General features: G+C 40.2%; 1 long non-coding RNA gene across 4 annotated transcripts; it reads left to right on the forward strand.

Moving 5' to 3' along the window:
* The first annotated feature begins 1,472 nt into the window (after positions 1–1,472).
* LOC127662736 (uncharacterized) lies at positions 1,473–6,416 on the forward strand. Of its 4 annotated transcripts, none has more exons than XR_007972907.1 (5): positions 1,473–1,559; positions 1,788–1,946; positions 2,127–2,363; positions 2,449–2,528; positions 4,631–6,414. It is a non-coding gene; the product is annotated as an uncharacterized LOC127662736 (long non-coding RNA). The 4 variants fall into 4 exon arrangements; XR_007972909.1 differs by having other exon boundaries at positions 1,509–1,559; positions 1,663–1,946; positions 4,631–6,416; XR_007972910.1 differs by lacking the exon at positions 1,473–1,559 and adding an exon at positions 4,388–4,454 and having other exon boundaries at positions 1,576–1,946; positions 4,631–6,415.
* Positions 6,417–16,990: the final 10,574 nt, after the last annotated feature.

Raw genomic sequence — 16,990 nt, forward strand, 5'->3', positions numbered from 1 at the left:
CTAACTGTGGTTCAGCAATGACTGTAAACAGTAAAATGTCAAATGCTTTAGGAAACAATTGGCTTGGTTTGTTGCTACACAGGATTTGCAATGACCAAAGAAAATTGAGAAATATGCTCTCCTCTTCAACACATTCTAGAGAGTTTGATTTATTTACGGAAGATTAGTTTAGAAAATTGAGTTCGCACCTCCATAGTGAAGCATTTTACATGCAAACGATATGCTGACGCAAAAGGGAGGAAATTTGTGGTTGGTTTAGGTATTTGGCGCACTCCAGTTATTATTAATACAATTGCATGTGCAAAAATTTAGCACTTACAGTTGAAGTCAGAAGTTTACATACACTTTGGTTGACATCTTTAAAACTCATTTTAACCACTCCACTGATTTAATATTCGCAAACTATAGTTTTGGCAAGTCGTTTAGGACGTATACTTTGTGCATGCTGCAAGTCATTTTTCCAACAATTGTTTACAGACATTGTTTCACTTTTAACTAAATGCTAATTTCTGACCCGCTGGAATTGTGATAAAGTTAACTGTGCCTTTTAAGCAGCTTGAAAAATTCCAGAAAATTATGTCAAGCCTAATTTAGCTTGATAGGCTAATTGCAGTTAATTGAAGGTGTACCTGTGGATGCATTTTAAGGTCTGTCTTCAAACTCAGAGCCTCTTTGCATGACATAATGGTAAAATTGAAATAAATCAAACAAGACCTCCACAAGTCTGGTTCATCCTTGAGCAATTTCCTAATGCCTGAATGTACCACGTTCATCCGTACCAACAACAGTATGCATTCTGTCTCCTAGAGAAAAGTGTGAATTAATCCCAGAACAACAGCAAAGGACTTGTGAAGATGCTGGAGGAAACAGGTAGACAAGTATCTATATCCACAGTAAAATTAGTCCTATACCGACATAACCTGAAAGGCTGCTTAGCAAGAAGCCACCGGTCCTAAACCACCATAAAAAAGCCAGACTACAGTTTGCAAGTGCACATGGGGACAAAGATCACATTTGGAGAAATGTCCTCTGGGCTGATGAAACAAAAATTTGGCCATTATGGGGAGAACTGTTTGGCCATTACGACCATCGTTATGTTTGGAGGAAAAAGAGTTAGGATTGCAAGCCGAAAACACCATCCTAACCATGAAGGTTCAAGACTTTCACCCACAGTTGCACTTGTGTATATAGACGGTGGGCCGAGGGCCCGTATCTGCTTTACTTTTCGAAATGGATGATCCCCATGGAGGGAGAACCTGAATTTGTAAAGTTGGGACGGTTGTTTTATTCTCAACGATATGAAAAGTGTTGCCACTCCCATTTATTGCACATTTTCCCCCGAAATCATAATGCACGACTGTAAATATTCAGGCAGTCGCGGTTGCCTACTATATCAGTCGAGCCAATAGCGTGGCAAGATACTGACATATGATTATTATTAACCAATCAGATGTAGCTTATTTAGAACAGCTGTTACACGGAAGATTCAGCTGTCAGACACGAGCAGCATCTGCGGCGGCAGCACAGTGTCTATCGCGAAGGACATTGTTTTTGTGATTGTAAGTATTCATTTAATTAGAATATGATATCTATAAAAAAATGTTTGTTTTGTACACTGTGTTGTTCAAACGTATGTAAGCGTCTCGTTAGTGTCGTTTTAAGTAGGGTAGTTTCAGCTGGCTAACTAGCAGTAGTTAGCATCATGCGAAACCATGATTTTGATGTCTTTGTGCCACAAAGTCACCTGAAAGAAGCTGCTGGTGTGCTGAAAGGTGTGTGTCTTCCAGGTTGGTCATTTCAGCTCAATATGCCGTCAAATACCTGGCATAATTTACTTTGTCACAGGCAAAAAACCAGGGCAGCATACTTTGCACAGTGGACAAATGGAGAGCCCAGTTCCCCTCTCTTGTTGCCCTTATGAAAAGAAGCAAATCCTCCATGTCAAGGTATGTGCTCCAAAATGCGAATGTGTGGTTACAGTTGTTTTTCACCACAAATTCTTCATAACCTTGCAGTAATTGCTGAAATGTGTCTGATGTTAGCATGACCTTGAACTCTTCACAGGGAAAACAATCCTGCATATCTGTTGTTACTTTTAAAGCAGCTGCATTTTGTTCTTGTGTCAGTGTGTCCAAGTATGCCCACCAGCGCAGTTTCTGGAGTGCTTTCATCAGGAGTTTGTGAGCCCGTATGCTCCTGTTGTAGTGATTGCCGGTGATCACTCCATCGATTGAGCCTGCTGCCACCAGGTCAGACTCGATCAAGATGTCCTGAAAGCCAGCATCACCATACAACTTTCCTATGCATGAAAGATATGCCATTGCTGTGTGGAACTCTCCCATCCTCACTACAATTCTCTCAGAGTAAGAATTTGTTTGCCTACGGATCTCTTGGGCCTTGGCATATATGGCTTGATCCATAACTAAAACAACTTCTTTTTGTTTCAAGCTGTCAGCAATGGCAATTGAGCGGCTCAGGATGGTGTGGACAGTGTTGAGATCAGTCGGGCTGGCGTCAATCACTGGCAGGTAGCCAACATATGTAGATGGCAGGACTGTGTCTTCCTTTAACATGATATTAAACCCTGTCCATCCAGGAAGGACTTTGCCCTGGGACTCAGATACTTTCAGTAAAAAGAATGCAGCATTAATTCTTCTACCGGTAGTTTGGGCATACAGTGGGTACGGAAAGTATTCAGACCCCCTTAAATTTGTCACTCTTTGTTATATTGCAGCCATTTGCTAAAATCATTTAAGTTCATTTTTTTTCCTCATTATTGTACACACAGCACCCCATATTGACAGAAAAACACTGAATTGTTGACATTTTTGCACATTTATTAAAAAAGAAAAACTGAAATATCACATGGTCCTAAGTATTCAGACCCTTTGCTGTGACACTCATATATTTAACTCAGGTGCTGTCCATTTCTTCTGATCATCCTTGAGATGGTTCTACACCTTCAATTGAGTCCAGCTGTGTTTGATTATACTGATTGGACTTGATTAGGAAAGCCACACACCTGTCTATATAAGACCTTACAGCTCACAGTGCATGTCAGAGCAAATGAGAATCATGAGGTCAAAGGAACTGCCTGAAGAGCTCAGAGACAGAATTGTGGCAAGGCACAGATCTGGCCAAGGTTACAACAAAATTTCTGCTGCCCTTAAGGTTCATAAGAGCACATTGGCCTCCATAATCCTTAAATGGAAGATGTTTGTTACGACCAGAACCCTTCCTAGAGCTGGCCGTCCGGCCAAACTGAGCTATTGGGTGAGAAGAGCCTTGGTGAGAGAGGTAAAGAAGAACCCAAAGATCACTGTGGCTGAGCTCCAGAGATGCAGTCGGGAGATGGGAGAAAGTTGTAGAAAGTCAACCATCACTGCAGCCATCCACCAGTCGGGGCTTTATGGCAAAGTGGCCCGACGGAAGCCTCTCCTCAGTGCAAGACACATGAAAGCCTGCATGGAGTTTGCTAAAAAACACCTGAAGGACTCCAAGATAGTGATAAATAAGATTCTCTGGTCTGATGAGACCAAGATAGAACTTTTTGGCCTTAATTCTAAGTGGTATGTGTGGAGAGAACCAGGCACTGCTCATCACCTGTCCAATACAGTCTCAACAGTGAAGCATGGTGGTGGCAGCATCATGCTGTGGGGGTGTTTTTCAGCTGCAGGGACAGGACGACTGGTTGCAGTCGAGGGAAAGATGAATGCGGCCAAGTACAGGGATATCCTGGACGAAAACCTTCTCCAGAGTGCTCTGGACCTCAGACTGGGCCGAAGGTTCACCTTCCAACAAGACAATGACCCTAAGCACACCGCTAAAATAATCGAAGGAGTGGCTTCACAACAACTCCGTGACTGTTCTTGAATGGCCCAGCCAGAGCCCTGACTTAAACCCAATTGAGCATCTCTGGAGAGACCTGAAAATGGCTGTCCACCAACGTTTACCATCCAACCTGACAGAACTGGAGAGGATCTGCAAGGAGGAATGGCAGAGGATACCCAAATCCAGATGTGAAAAACTTGTTGCATCTTTCCCAAAAAGACTCATGGCTGTATTAGATCAAAAGGGTGCTTCTACTAAATACTGAACAAAGGGTCTGAATACTTAGGACCATGTGATATTTCAGTTTTTCTTTTTTAATAAATGTGCAAAAATGTCAACAATTCAGTGTTTTTCTGTCAATATGGGGTGCTGTGTGTACAATAATGAGGAAAAAAATGAACTTAAATGATTTTAGCAAATGGCTGCAATATAACAAAGAGTGAAAAATTTAAGGGGGTCTGAATACTTTCCGTACCCACTGTATCTGTATTGGTCCTGCTGGAGATCTATCTTCAATTCAAAATTCTGTGGACCAGACCGCTTTCCTCTTGTGTAGGTTGAAAGATTCAGTGGAGGAGGATGAACAGACCATTCTCGTGTTCTCTGTCTGGGTAATGTGTCTGGTAAGGGTGCTGTATAACTGTTTATGGCCCTCTGAATTATTATACCATTGGTGTTATGTGTTGTCCCTTTACCTGAAAGAGTTTCCTCTCAAGTCATTATTATCCCAGACAAGAGTCACAGGCACTTCAGCACTGATGTTTTCAGGGATGTATATTTCTCCTCTCTCCATTTGTAGGTGAGCAAGGGCAGTATCATGCTCAAGGACCTGGGAATTGGATGAGCAGTGACCCAGACCATTTAACAACCCTATAAGCTGTGCAGAGCCAGTCATCTGCCGAACTGCCATTGCAAGTGAGCACTGTTTTGGCATGAGCCACCGTCCTCTGGTTGCCAAGGTAATAATGTCCTGACAAGTGGACACTATCTTTCTGCTGTCCTCTGAAGTGACATCAACACGTTCATCTGATGGTTGTAATGACATTTCCTGATGTCCATGCAATAAAGTTAAAAAGTTGGTGAGGCACTACACTCAGGGCATTTTCCAGTGTGATGTCACCTGCTGTGGGAGGCCATGGAAGCTTTGGTGATCTTTTTGATGTCTTTTCTATGATTTCTTTGAGTATCATTGCTGCATGATATAACACCCGAGAATCATTTGTGTTGGTGGCATTTTCAGTAGCTTCTTGACCTCTCATTTCTCCTTCACTTTCTTCAGATGAGGAGGAAGCAGAGGAGACAGCAACTTCATGCACAATCTGACAGATTGTCCACATATACAAGATAGGTTGTGGATGCCTTCAGGAATTTCAAGAAGGGATGAGACTTTTGAAGTCTTGCCTTAAGTGAATGTGCCTTATAAGCTGCAATGTTCACTCCCTCTGTTTCTTCCACAGTTTTTTTGAATAGCAAATTCAGCTTTGACAGTTGAAGCACTTTGGTGTTTTAAAAGCCTCTCCTCAATGACTGTTTTGCAGAAGTGCTTGTATCCATTTTCATATATGTTTGTTTCTGTTCTCTCATTTTTTTTGTGTGGTCAGGTACCGGGTATAATCTCGATAGCAGGTGAAGTGATACCGTGCTTCACTAGCCACCAAGTCCCTGTCTTGGATATGGAGAAGGAGAGACTCATCCCTTCTCCCTTCAGCGGCGAGAAGCAATTTCCTGGCATGGAGTGTTTCACACTGTATTAGTTTTTCTTTTACCCTTTTCCTGCTGTGTGTCTGAACCTTGTACTTCTCATGTTTGCAAATAATGCATTGTACTGGAAGCAGGTGTGGGGCCTGCTTGGACGTGACGAGATCACTGGCATTAGACCTCAGAGCCCGTGTTTTTACTGGAATTGCCTCACCATCCTCTGCCTCTACCACTAAAAAAAAGTGCAAAACAATAGATTGAGGTTCTGCACCCTTCCCCACATCACTGATTAAAGAAAAATGGTTTGTAACTTTAAGCAGGGGAAAACTCATGCTCCATATATTGGTTTCACCTGTTCCCTTAACATGGTTAATAAACCAGTTTCACAGTGTTCAGGTGTCTGGCCTTGTTGATGTTAATAATGACATATTTGGAATGGTACATTTTTGCAGGATGTTTTTATTATATTACGGTTAATACACTGTATATAACTATATTATTTGTACTGTTATGTGCAGTGTAGTAGCAGTAACTGTATGTGTTCATACTGCATATCCACTTCTATTATGCACATTTATGTAATTTATATTACTGTAAAACATGGTACTTTCTTAAATGTATACTACTGTCTACACTGTACCGAATGTCTTAAACTGCACCACCTATCTATACAATATAATACCAACCTTCATTTGCAGTTTCTTCAACTAATACTGCCTTCTCTCTAGATGAATACTGTCTTCTAAATTTAGGCTATTTTAACGTTGTATCCTATGGTTTTTATAATGTGTTTCCAAGCAATACCATGGATCAAATGTGTGAAATCAGAACGGTATATTTATTAAAGATTACAACGAAATGACAAGACATCGTATGACAAAAGATGGTTACATAAAATAAAAACAGTGAAAATGCATAACGTTACCTCTACATTCACATTTTGTGTCAAACTGAATATGTAGCATAAGTGGGCAAAATGAGTTAACAAGTTCAATCTTTCCTGGGCGCAAAGCACTTTTCGAAAAGATGTGCACAGACAGCAACTTCATACCAGCGCGCCAGTGTGTTGACAAACGCGTCACCGACACTTTCCCACGCACGCTATTGGATGAAGGCAACAAATACGTCATACATGTCGGACCTCACACATAGCCGCCTGCTGTATTCGCCGGGAAAATAACCTGGAGAAAGTTACCGATATTATAGTAATGTGCAAAGTATGTGAGTGGCAACTATTTTTATTTGCTTTGTTGAGAATTGTAGTGGTTATATATAAAAAAAAACTGGGTAATCCATCCCCAGAGATCGTCTGAAAACACGAAATCTCCCCTCGGCCCACCGTCTAATATGGTTGTGTGACAATAAAGTGATTTGATTTGAAGCATGGGGGTGGCAGCATCATGTTGTGGGGGTGCTTTGCTGCAGGAGGGACTGGTATTTTTGCTGTCTGTCATGGACTTTGTGTCATGGAGTTGTTTGAAAAAATTGTGTGCTTTCTAATGGTCCTAATTTGATCTTTTTTGTGCTAAAAATCTTTTCTTTTTTTTTTAAGTGAGATGCAACACAGCAAAAACAGCAGAACGAATGTGTCTTGAGGCATTTTAAAGAAATATTTGGGGTTCAATACAAGTTAAGCTCAATCACCAGCATTTATGGCATATGTTGATTACCACAAAATTGTATTTCGACTTGTCCCTCCTTTTGTTTTGTTTTTTAAAAAGAAAAAGGAAAAATTTGGGTTGAGGCACTTGCAATTGAAGTATATGGGGCCAATCAGTTAATGTTAAAGTTCTCACCATTTAAAAAGTCACAAGCAAACAATATGCATGTTATGATTTTAGTGTGATAAAATTGCTTACTGGCATTTTCTGTATAAAGGCATCAAGTTTTACAACTTCGGTGCCATGACATAACGCTGTAAACCTTAAAACAGCTAAAATAATACACAGGTTTTAACATTGATGCGTGCTTTTATAAAATTATATTTTTCAAATTTCTGCCATTAAACCCTCCAAAAATTGGCACCATTCACTTCCATAGTAAGTGACTCACTGTAACCTTGATTCTTGCTTCTTTTTTCGTTTTTTTAAATAAAAGACGAAATGAGTCAAAGTTATTTAATGTGGTTATCAACATTATGCCACAAATGCTGTCGATTGAGCTTAATTTGTATTGAACCCAGAATATTACTTTAATTTGACACAGCATCTAAAAAAACAAAGACGTCTGTCTGGTGCATGCAAATGTAAAAAAAAAAAAAAAAAAAAAAGAACATTGAAAAACAGCGCGGACAGAAAAACGCGTTCGGTGTGACCGGTGTGATTATTTTGAAAAAAAATATAAAGGTGTGACATTTCATAATGAACTTATGAGCTGAAAATAACATCTGACGTCATTACCACCCGTCTCGCACTCCTGAACACGACACCGACCGCCGGTGCGACAAGTCCCAAGCATATGGAAAATACAAGCAGCCCTCGCTGTAGGCTGTAGCGCGATGACGTAGTGGATTTAATCGTCTGCGTAGTGGATGTTTTAATGTGCACGCTGAAGCAGGCAGCGCAGAGGGCGCTATCACGTGGCACCTGTTGCATTTGGCAGCGCTGTTCAGAATCGGCCAATCACAATCAGGTGTTACTGGTGGATTTAAAAATATATATTTTATTGGTATTGCTGTTGGGTATTTAACAAGTATGAATCCCTGCATCTATCAGTTTTAATTACAATTTAATCTCCAGAGTGAACTTTTTGAATGATTTGAACGCAGCTCTATGGAGGATTCCGTTTTGTGAGCAGTCTAGTTCCCCCTTCTGTAAAGAAAGCTTTGTGTCTAACAAAATAGGTTATTTCTGACAACATATGGGTCAATATCAAAATATGTTGACAAACATGTCCCTTGACTTTTTTTAGTTATGAAAAAGCTTTGAAATATCGAATATATATATATATATATATATATATATATATATATATATATATATATATATATATATATATATATAATTTTATAAGTGTATAACCTAAACTTTAATTATATAAAATGCCTCTACTCTGTTTTGCTTATTTTTTTAAAAAATATTTGAAAGTATTAATTGCCTGAAAAAAAAAAAAAAATCCTTGTTCCCTTCAGCTGGTATACCACTTATATGACATGTAAATTTATTTGTGTATTTATTTTGTACTTATTTTTAATAAAAGCATTAGTGCAAGGCTGAACAGGTGTGCAAAAAAGCTAAACAAAATTATTCATAATTGTAATAATTTAAAAAGAATGTTTGTCCCTTGATTTCATGATTATTGGTTCTATCAATGTTAAAAACTTTTATGTTTAAAAAAAATTTTAATACAAAAAAGTTGTAGAAAATAATTTTTAAGGTTTAAGTTTAGAGGCTGCTTAAATATGCATATAGTGATTTTTCCCATCATGTTAAAACATTATTCACATTATAACTAATATTTTCACACACAAATATTTGGTGTTGTGAAAACCCTCGCATTGAACCCTCAAAATGTGGTGTTGTAACCACTGATCTATATATAATATATAGATCAGTGGTTGTAACCCATTCAACCCTCATTAGTTAACTTGCTTTGTTCGTGAAAGAAAATTAAATAATAAAAGAACAGACAAGTTGTCCTTTATGAATACAAATTTATGTCAACATGTTACAAAATATTTACCCTCAGCGTTTATAGGCAATAACTGAACTAAATGGAAAATTTCAATATTTTGTAAGTTGACCCATTTGCAGTTTTGTTCAGTTCCTCGTAAATCTGTTGTGTGCCTTTAGAAAATATGAAACACAGCACATGAGTTATATGGACTACTGTTTTTGGACCCAGTTATTCACTTTTGTTGGAAAGCTAAGTGCGTTTTAAGGGAGCACACTACAACTGCACATCAATTTCAATGCAGTTTAAGATGCTCATTGTTGTACTTGTAATAAGTGGTGTTTTATAAAAATCATTTAACTTAATAGTTAACAAAAATAATTTGTTTTAATGACATCTCAAGCATAGACCTTGAGAACAAATAAAAATGTGCTTGAAAAGTCCTTGAATTTTACTTTGAAGCATTTGTACGAACCCTGTATAAATATATAAACTCAGCAAAAAAGAAACATCTCTTTTTCAGAGTACTGTATTTTAAAGATAATTTTGTAAAATTACAAATAACTTTACATATCTTATTGTAAAGGGTTTAAACAATGTTTTCCATGTTTGTTCAATGAACCATAAACAATTAATGAACATGCACATGTCATGAAAACACTAACAGCTTACAGACGGTTGGCAATTAAGGTCACAGTTATAAAAACAGGACACTAAAGAGACAATTCTACTGACTCTGAAAAACACCAAAAGAAAACTGCCCAGGGTTCCTGCTCATCTGCGAGAATGTGCCTTAGGCATGCTGCATGGAGGCATGAAAACTGTAGATGTGTCCAGGCCAATAAATTGCAACGTTCGTACTGTGAGACGCCTAAGACAGCGCTACAGGGAGACCAGAAGGACAGCTGATCATCTTCGCAGTGGCAGACCACGTGTAACAACACCTGTACAGGATCGGTACATCTGAATATCACACCTGCAGGACAGGTTCAGGATGGCAACAACAACTGCACGAGTTACACCAGGAACACACAATCCCTCCAACAGTGCTCAAACTGTCCACAATAGACTGAGAGAGGCTGGACTGAGGGTTTGTAGGCCTGTTGTAAGGCAGGTCCTTACCAGACATCACTGGCAACAACGTCGCCTATGGACCCAAACCCACCTTCGCTGGACCAGACAGGACTGGCAAAAAGTGCTCTTCACTGACGAATCGTGGTTTTGTCTCACCAGTGGTGATGGTTGGACTCCCGTTAATAGTCAAAGGAATGAGCATTACACAGAGACCTGTACTCTATAGCAGGATCGATTTGGAGGTGGAGGGTCCATCGTGGTCTGGGGCGTGTGTCACAGCATCATCAGACTGAGCTTGTTGTCATTGTCATCTCAACGCTGTGCATTACAGGGAAGACATCTTCCTCCCTCATGTGGTACCCTTCCTGCAGGCTCATCCTGACATGACCCTTCAGCATGACAATGCCACCAGCCATACTGCTCGTTCTATGTATGATTTCCTGCAAGACAGGAATGTCAGTGTTCTGCCATGGCCAGCGAAGAGCCCGGATCTCAATCCCATTGAGCACGTCTGGGACCTGTTGGATCGGAGGGTGAGGGCTAGGGACTTTCTCCCCAGAAATGTCTGGGAACTTGCAAGTGCCTTGGTGGAAGAGTGGGGAAACATCTCGCAGCAAGAACTGGCAAATCTGGTGCAGTCCATGAGGAGGAGATGCACTTCAGTACTTAATGCAGCTGGTGGCCACACCAGATACTGACTGTTACTTTTGTTGAATCTTTTAATGTTCATACAAATACTTACACATGTTAATTTTCCTGAAAATAAAAGCAGTTGAAAGTGAGAGGACGTTTCTATATATATATATATATAAGAAACGTCCTCTCACTTTCAACTGCTTTTATTATATTTATATATATTTATATATATATATATAAAAATATAAATATATGCACACAGTGGATATATAAAGTCTACACACCCTTGTTAAAACAGCAGATTTTGTTATGTAAAAATTAAACAAATCATATCAGAAATTTAGCACCTACAATGTAAAAATTACAACCTATGCAATGCCACAGAAAATCAATGTGATACATTTCAGAGAGAAATTCAATATAAAAAACTTAGAATAACCTAACAGCATAAGTGTGCACATCCCTGAATTAATACTTAGTTGAAGCACCCTTTGATTTTATCTAGAAAGAGTCTATTAGCTTGGCACATCTTGACTTGGGAATATTTTCCCACTCTTCTTTGCATAAACGTTCCAGATCTGTCAAATTGCAAGGGCATCTCCTGTGTACAGACCTTTTAAGGTCCCCCCCAAAGATTTTCTATAGGACTCAGGTCTGGGCCATTCCAAAATATTAATCTTTTTTACTGAAGCCATTGTTTTGTTGATTTGGATGTGTGCTTTAGATCATTGTCATGCTGAAAGGTGAAAGATCTTTCATTTTCAGCTTTCTAGCAGATGGTAGAAGGTTCTGTGCCAAAACTGACTTGTACATGGAGCTATTCATGATTCCCTCCACCTTCACTAAAGCCCCAGTTCCAGCTGAAGAAAAGCAGCCGCAAAGCATGATGCTGCCACCACATTGCTTCACTGCGGGTGTGGTGTTCTTTTGCTGATGTGCTGTGTTGTTTTTTTTTTAGCCAAACATACCTTTTATAATTTTGGGCAAATAGTTCAATCTTTGTCTCATCAGACCAGAACACATTTTTCCACGTGGTTTTTGGGAGACTGGATAGAGGTTTTTGCAGGCTTGGATGTTATTTTTTTTTTCATCAGAAAAGGCTTGTGTCTTGCCACCCTGCCCCATAGCTCAGACAGATGAAGAACACAGGAGATAGTTGTCACATATAAGGAGAAACCAGAACTTGCCAGAAAGAGCTGAAGCTCCTTTAATGTTGCTGTACGCCTCATGACAGCCTCCCTGACCAGTTTTCTCTTTGACTTCTCATCAATTTTGGAGGGACGTCCTGTTATTGATAATGTCACTGTTGTGCCATACTTTCTCCACTTGTTGATGACTGTCTTCACTGTGTTCCATGTTACATCTAATGCCTGAAAATGTATTGTAGCCCTCACCTGAGCGATACCTTTCAACAATGAGATCCCGTTGATGCTTTGTAAGCTCTTTGTGGCCCATGGCTCTTGTAGTAGCATGCAACCAAGAAGATGTCATAAAAATCCTACAAGAACAGAGCTGAGATTTATTTGTTAATCAGAGTCAGTTCAAGTGATGACAGGTGTGTACTATTTCACATGAGCTTGATGATTAGTTGATTTTTAACACAGCCACATACCCAGTTATAAATGGATGTGCACACTTGTGCAGTTAAGTTATTCAAAGTTTTTTTCTTTCTCTCTCACGCTCTCTCTCTGAAATGTGTCACTTTTGTATTCAGTGGCATTGCAAAGGTTGCAAAATCTGATAAGATTTATCTTTGTTTCGTGTTTTACATCACAAAAACCTGCTGTTTTGGCAGGGGTGTGTAGACTTTTTATATCCACTGTGTGTATATATATATATATATATATATATATATATATATATATATATATATATATATATATATATATATATATATACACACACACACACGCACACACACGATTAAAAAAATAATAGCGCCATATGATGCTGTGCTATTATTAAACCACAAAGGGCTATGATTTTATTAAATTAATAAATAGCATGATCCCACTGCTCGCTTCAAAGTGTATGCACGCTGCTCTGTCCTGTATTGTGTAAAAGCATTAATACAGTGTTTTCTGAGTGGTTCTGTGCTCCACAACTCCATCTCATACTCAGAGTAACAGATGTGCTTCCAGTTCGGTTCCGTTTGCTTACGTGCGCTGAGTTCAAGATTCACTTTAATACACTTCTGTGTATTATACAAACAATACAACCCATGGCATGGGTATTTATGTATATCTGAGAAGATGTTAAAATGAGAAGCACATTATTGTGAGAAGCATGAATATCTTGCTTAATTTACATGGTTTTTATGTTGGTGAAGAGGAAAAACTATGTCAAGTAATGTGTCATTGTAATACTTTATTACAAAGCAATATACTACTCAGTATAAATATAAAATCCAAAACATCCACCAGGTCACCAAAATTCACTACGCAGAGGATTAAATCCACTATGTCATCGCTCTATACAGTCTGCAGCGTGGACCCTCTCACAAAACGTCTTGGTTACGGACATAACTTTGGTTCCCTGAGACGAAGTGAACAAGACATTGCGTGCTATCTCATATGGGAGTTGTCCTTCCACACGACCTAGTTGCATTCGCAATGTCTCGTTCCCTTGTCTCAGGGAACCAAGGTTACATATTTATCAAAGACATTCTGTTATGACTCAGTACACATGACATTGCGTGCTAACACATATGGGAACAGAATCCCATCATGCCGCACTACACAACATATCCTTCCAGAGAGGAAACGTGACCAACATGAGTATGCCACAAGTGAGTGACCCTCATGTTGGGACAGAAGGGGAGCACTCAGAATTAATATAATGAACTATAATCACACAGTATGAATTAACCGCTTCACAAATCCAGTCGGGAAGGGAGTTTATTTATAATGAAAGTGCTTGTGACTTTCTGGTAAATTGCAATGGCCTGATGCAGGCAGTTGTGTAAAATGATGGGGAGCCCATACTTAAGGGGAGGGGCATAAGTATATGTTTGGCAAATGAAATAGCAAGCATTCTAAACAGAGAGGACTTGTGAAGAGAGTAAACCCTTGCAAATGTATTTTGAGATGAACATCCTGCTGCAAAAAAAAATGTCTTGTAAAGACACACTGTTTGGCCATGTCCACAAGGAGGCCATGCCTCTAGTTGAGTGTGCTTTAACACCAATTGGGCAGATCTTACCATGCGACTCATACACCAGAGCAGTCACATCAATGATCCAGTGAGAAAATCTTTGCTTGGAGACGGACATTCCTTTCGTACATCCTCCATGCCACACAAAGAGCTGATTAGACAGTCTGAACTGGCGGGTGTGCTCAGCGTATGTGTGTAGTGCCCATACAGGGCATAACAAATGCAAGGTTTGTTCCTCATCCGAATTAAATGAAGGAGGGAAGAAAGCTTGAAGATGAACCACCTGCGCTCTGAAGGACGTAGTTAGAACCTTAGGCACATAGACTTTTCTGGGTTTGACAGTGGCTTTTGAAAGTCCGGGCCAAAATCCAGACATTAATTGTCAGTTGATAGTGCATGTAAATCACTGACCCGTTTTACTGAGGCTAGAGCTAGCTGTAGTTCTTAATGGAGAGCATGCACGAATCAACTGAGTCAAAAGGCTTGAAGGGGGGCCCTACGAGCGCTTTTAGGACAAAAGGTAGGTCTGTAGCTGGCCAAGGTGAATTTAATCGTCTTGCTCCTCTAGAACTTTATGATTAAATAATGTTTTCCTGAGCATTGACGGAGTGAGTCCCACGTCTAATCACTCTTGAAGAAATATGAGAATTTCATGTATGGGAGAGTTTACTGGGTCTTTGAAATAATAATAATAATAATAATTATTCCTTGCATTTATATAGCGCTTTTTCTAGGCACTCAAAGCGCTTTACATAATATAGGGGGAATCTCCTCAACCACCACCAGTGTGCAGCATCCACCTGGATGATGCAACGGCAGCCATAGTGCACCAGAACACCCACCACCCACCACACACCAGCTATTGGTGGAGAGGAGAGAGTATAGTTATGTAGCCAATTCAGGGATGGAGATTAATACAATGCCATGGTAGATAGGGGCCAATGGAGGGTATTTGGCCAGGACACCAGGGTTACACCCCTACTCTTTACGAGAAGTGTCCTGGGATTTTTAATGACCACAGAGAGTCAGGACCTCAGTTTAACATCTCATCTGAAGGATGGTGCCTTTTTTACAGTATAGTGTCCCCGTCACTATACTGGGGCATTAGGACCCACACAAACCATAGGGTGAGCACCCCCTGCTGGCCTCCCTAATACCACTTCCAGCAGCAACCTTGGTTTTCCCCAGGAGGTCTCCCATCCAGGTACTGGCCAAGCTCAACCCTGCTTAGCTTTAGTGGGCAACCAGGAAAGAGATGCAGGGTGATATGGCTGCTGACAACACCAATCAAATTCCAACAATTTGAACAAATTCCATTTTAGTGCTTAGAGGTGTCTAGTGGCTGGCGCTCTGGCCTGCAAAATGGTGTTCATGACAGAATGCATCAGATCTGGTGCATTTAGTGTGCTCCGTTCAAGGGCCACACTGTGTGGTCAGACCACAGATTGTGCTCAATCGTTGTAAACACCAGCTCTAACACATCCGTGAGGACTTGCCACGCTTTTGCGCAGCGGGACAACAGGCTTTTCCCATTGACGTGGGGCTTGCATTGAGGTGGCTGCTTTCGTTTGGGCCATGGCTTCCTTGACTTTACCAGCGGTGACATTTGGTGGCGCTGAGGCAGCTGGTGTGGGGTTTTTAGCCTGGTGCTGGAGCGAGAGAGTGTGGGAGTGAGCCGGTTGTGATGAAGTACTGCTCAGTTTTGGCATAAAATGTCTTATAGCCTGTGATTATTCTGCTTATATTCTGATTATTATGATTGTGCAGAATGCAGATCTCATGCTGTTGCAGAATGCAGATCCCATGCTGGTGCAGAATGCAGATCTAATGCTGGTGCAGAATGCAGATCTCATGCTGGTGCAGATTGCAGATCTCATGCTGGTGCAGAATGCAGATCTCATGCTGGTGCAGATTGCAGATCCCATGCTGGTGCAGAATGCAGATCTAATGCTGGTGCAGAATGCAGATCTCATGCTGGTGCAGATTGCAGATCTCATGCTGGTGCAGAATGCAGATCTCATGCTGGTGCAGAATGCAGATCTCATGCTGGTGCAGATTGCAGATCTCATGCTGGTGCAGAATGCAGATCTCATGCTGGTGCAGATTGCAGATCTCATGCTGGTGCAGAATGCAGATCTCATGCTGGTGCAGATTGCAGATCTCATGCTGGTGCAGAATGCAGATCTCATGCTGGTGCAGATTGCAGATCTCGTGCTGTTGCAGAATGCAGATCTCATGCTGGTGCAGAATGCAGATCTCATGCTGTTGCAGAATGCAGATCTCATGCTGGTGCAGAATGCAGATCTAATGCTGGTGCAGAATGCAGATCTCATGCTGTTGCAGAATGCAGATCTCATGCTGGTGCAGAATGCAGATCTAATGCTGGTGCAGAATGCAAATCTCATGCTGTTGCAGAATGCAGATCTCATGCTGGTGCAGAATGCAGATCTAATGCTGGTGCAGATTGCAGATCTCATGCTGGTGCAGAATGCAGATACACAACACCTGCCGAAGTGTGAAGCCGGGACTTGCAGGGACGTGCACAGACATTTTGAGGGGCAGGGGCTCTAAATCTTTTAGAGGGGATTGGGGGGTGCACATGCACCTCAATTTCCTTTGTGCTATAGTGTTTTTTTGGTTTGCCTTTTGTTACTTTTACAGCTTAACTAAATATATCAAAATAGTATGCTTAATAGCCCAATTAGACATAAAACTCAATTAAATAATTTTGTATCCATAATTATTTTCCAAAATATGCTAAGGACAAAAATATAAATGTTGGGATAAGTTGCACTATATAGAAAAACAAACAAACAAAAAAAAACACCTTTGGTTTAGGTTACATTCAAATGTATTTGTGGATAAGAATTGCATTGTGTTGAACAGAAAAATGCACAACTGTAAGAAGATTCAAAATCTTTTCCAAACATTCTTTTTATTAATGGACTACAGGGTGATTTGGTCTATAATTTTACAAAAATAAATA

This window comes from Xyrauchen texanus, chromosome 22 (genome assembly GCF_025860055.1).
Source record: "Xyrauchen texanus isolate HMW12.3.18 chromosome 22, RBS_HiC_50CHRs, whole genome shotgun sequence".
In the NCBI taxonomy this organism is placed as follows: Eukaryota; Metazoa; Chordata; class Actinopteri; order Cypriniformes; family Catostomidae; genus Xyrauchen; species Xyrauchen texanus.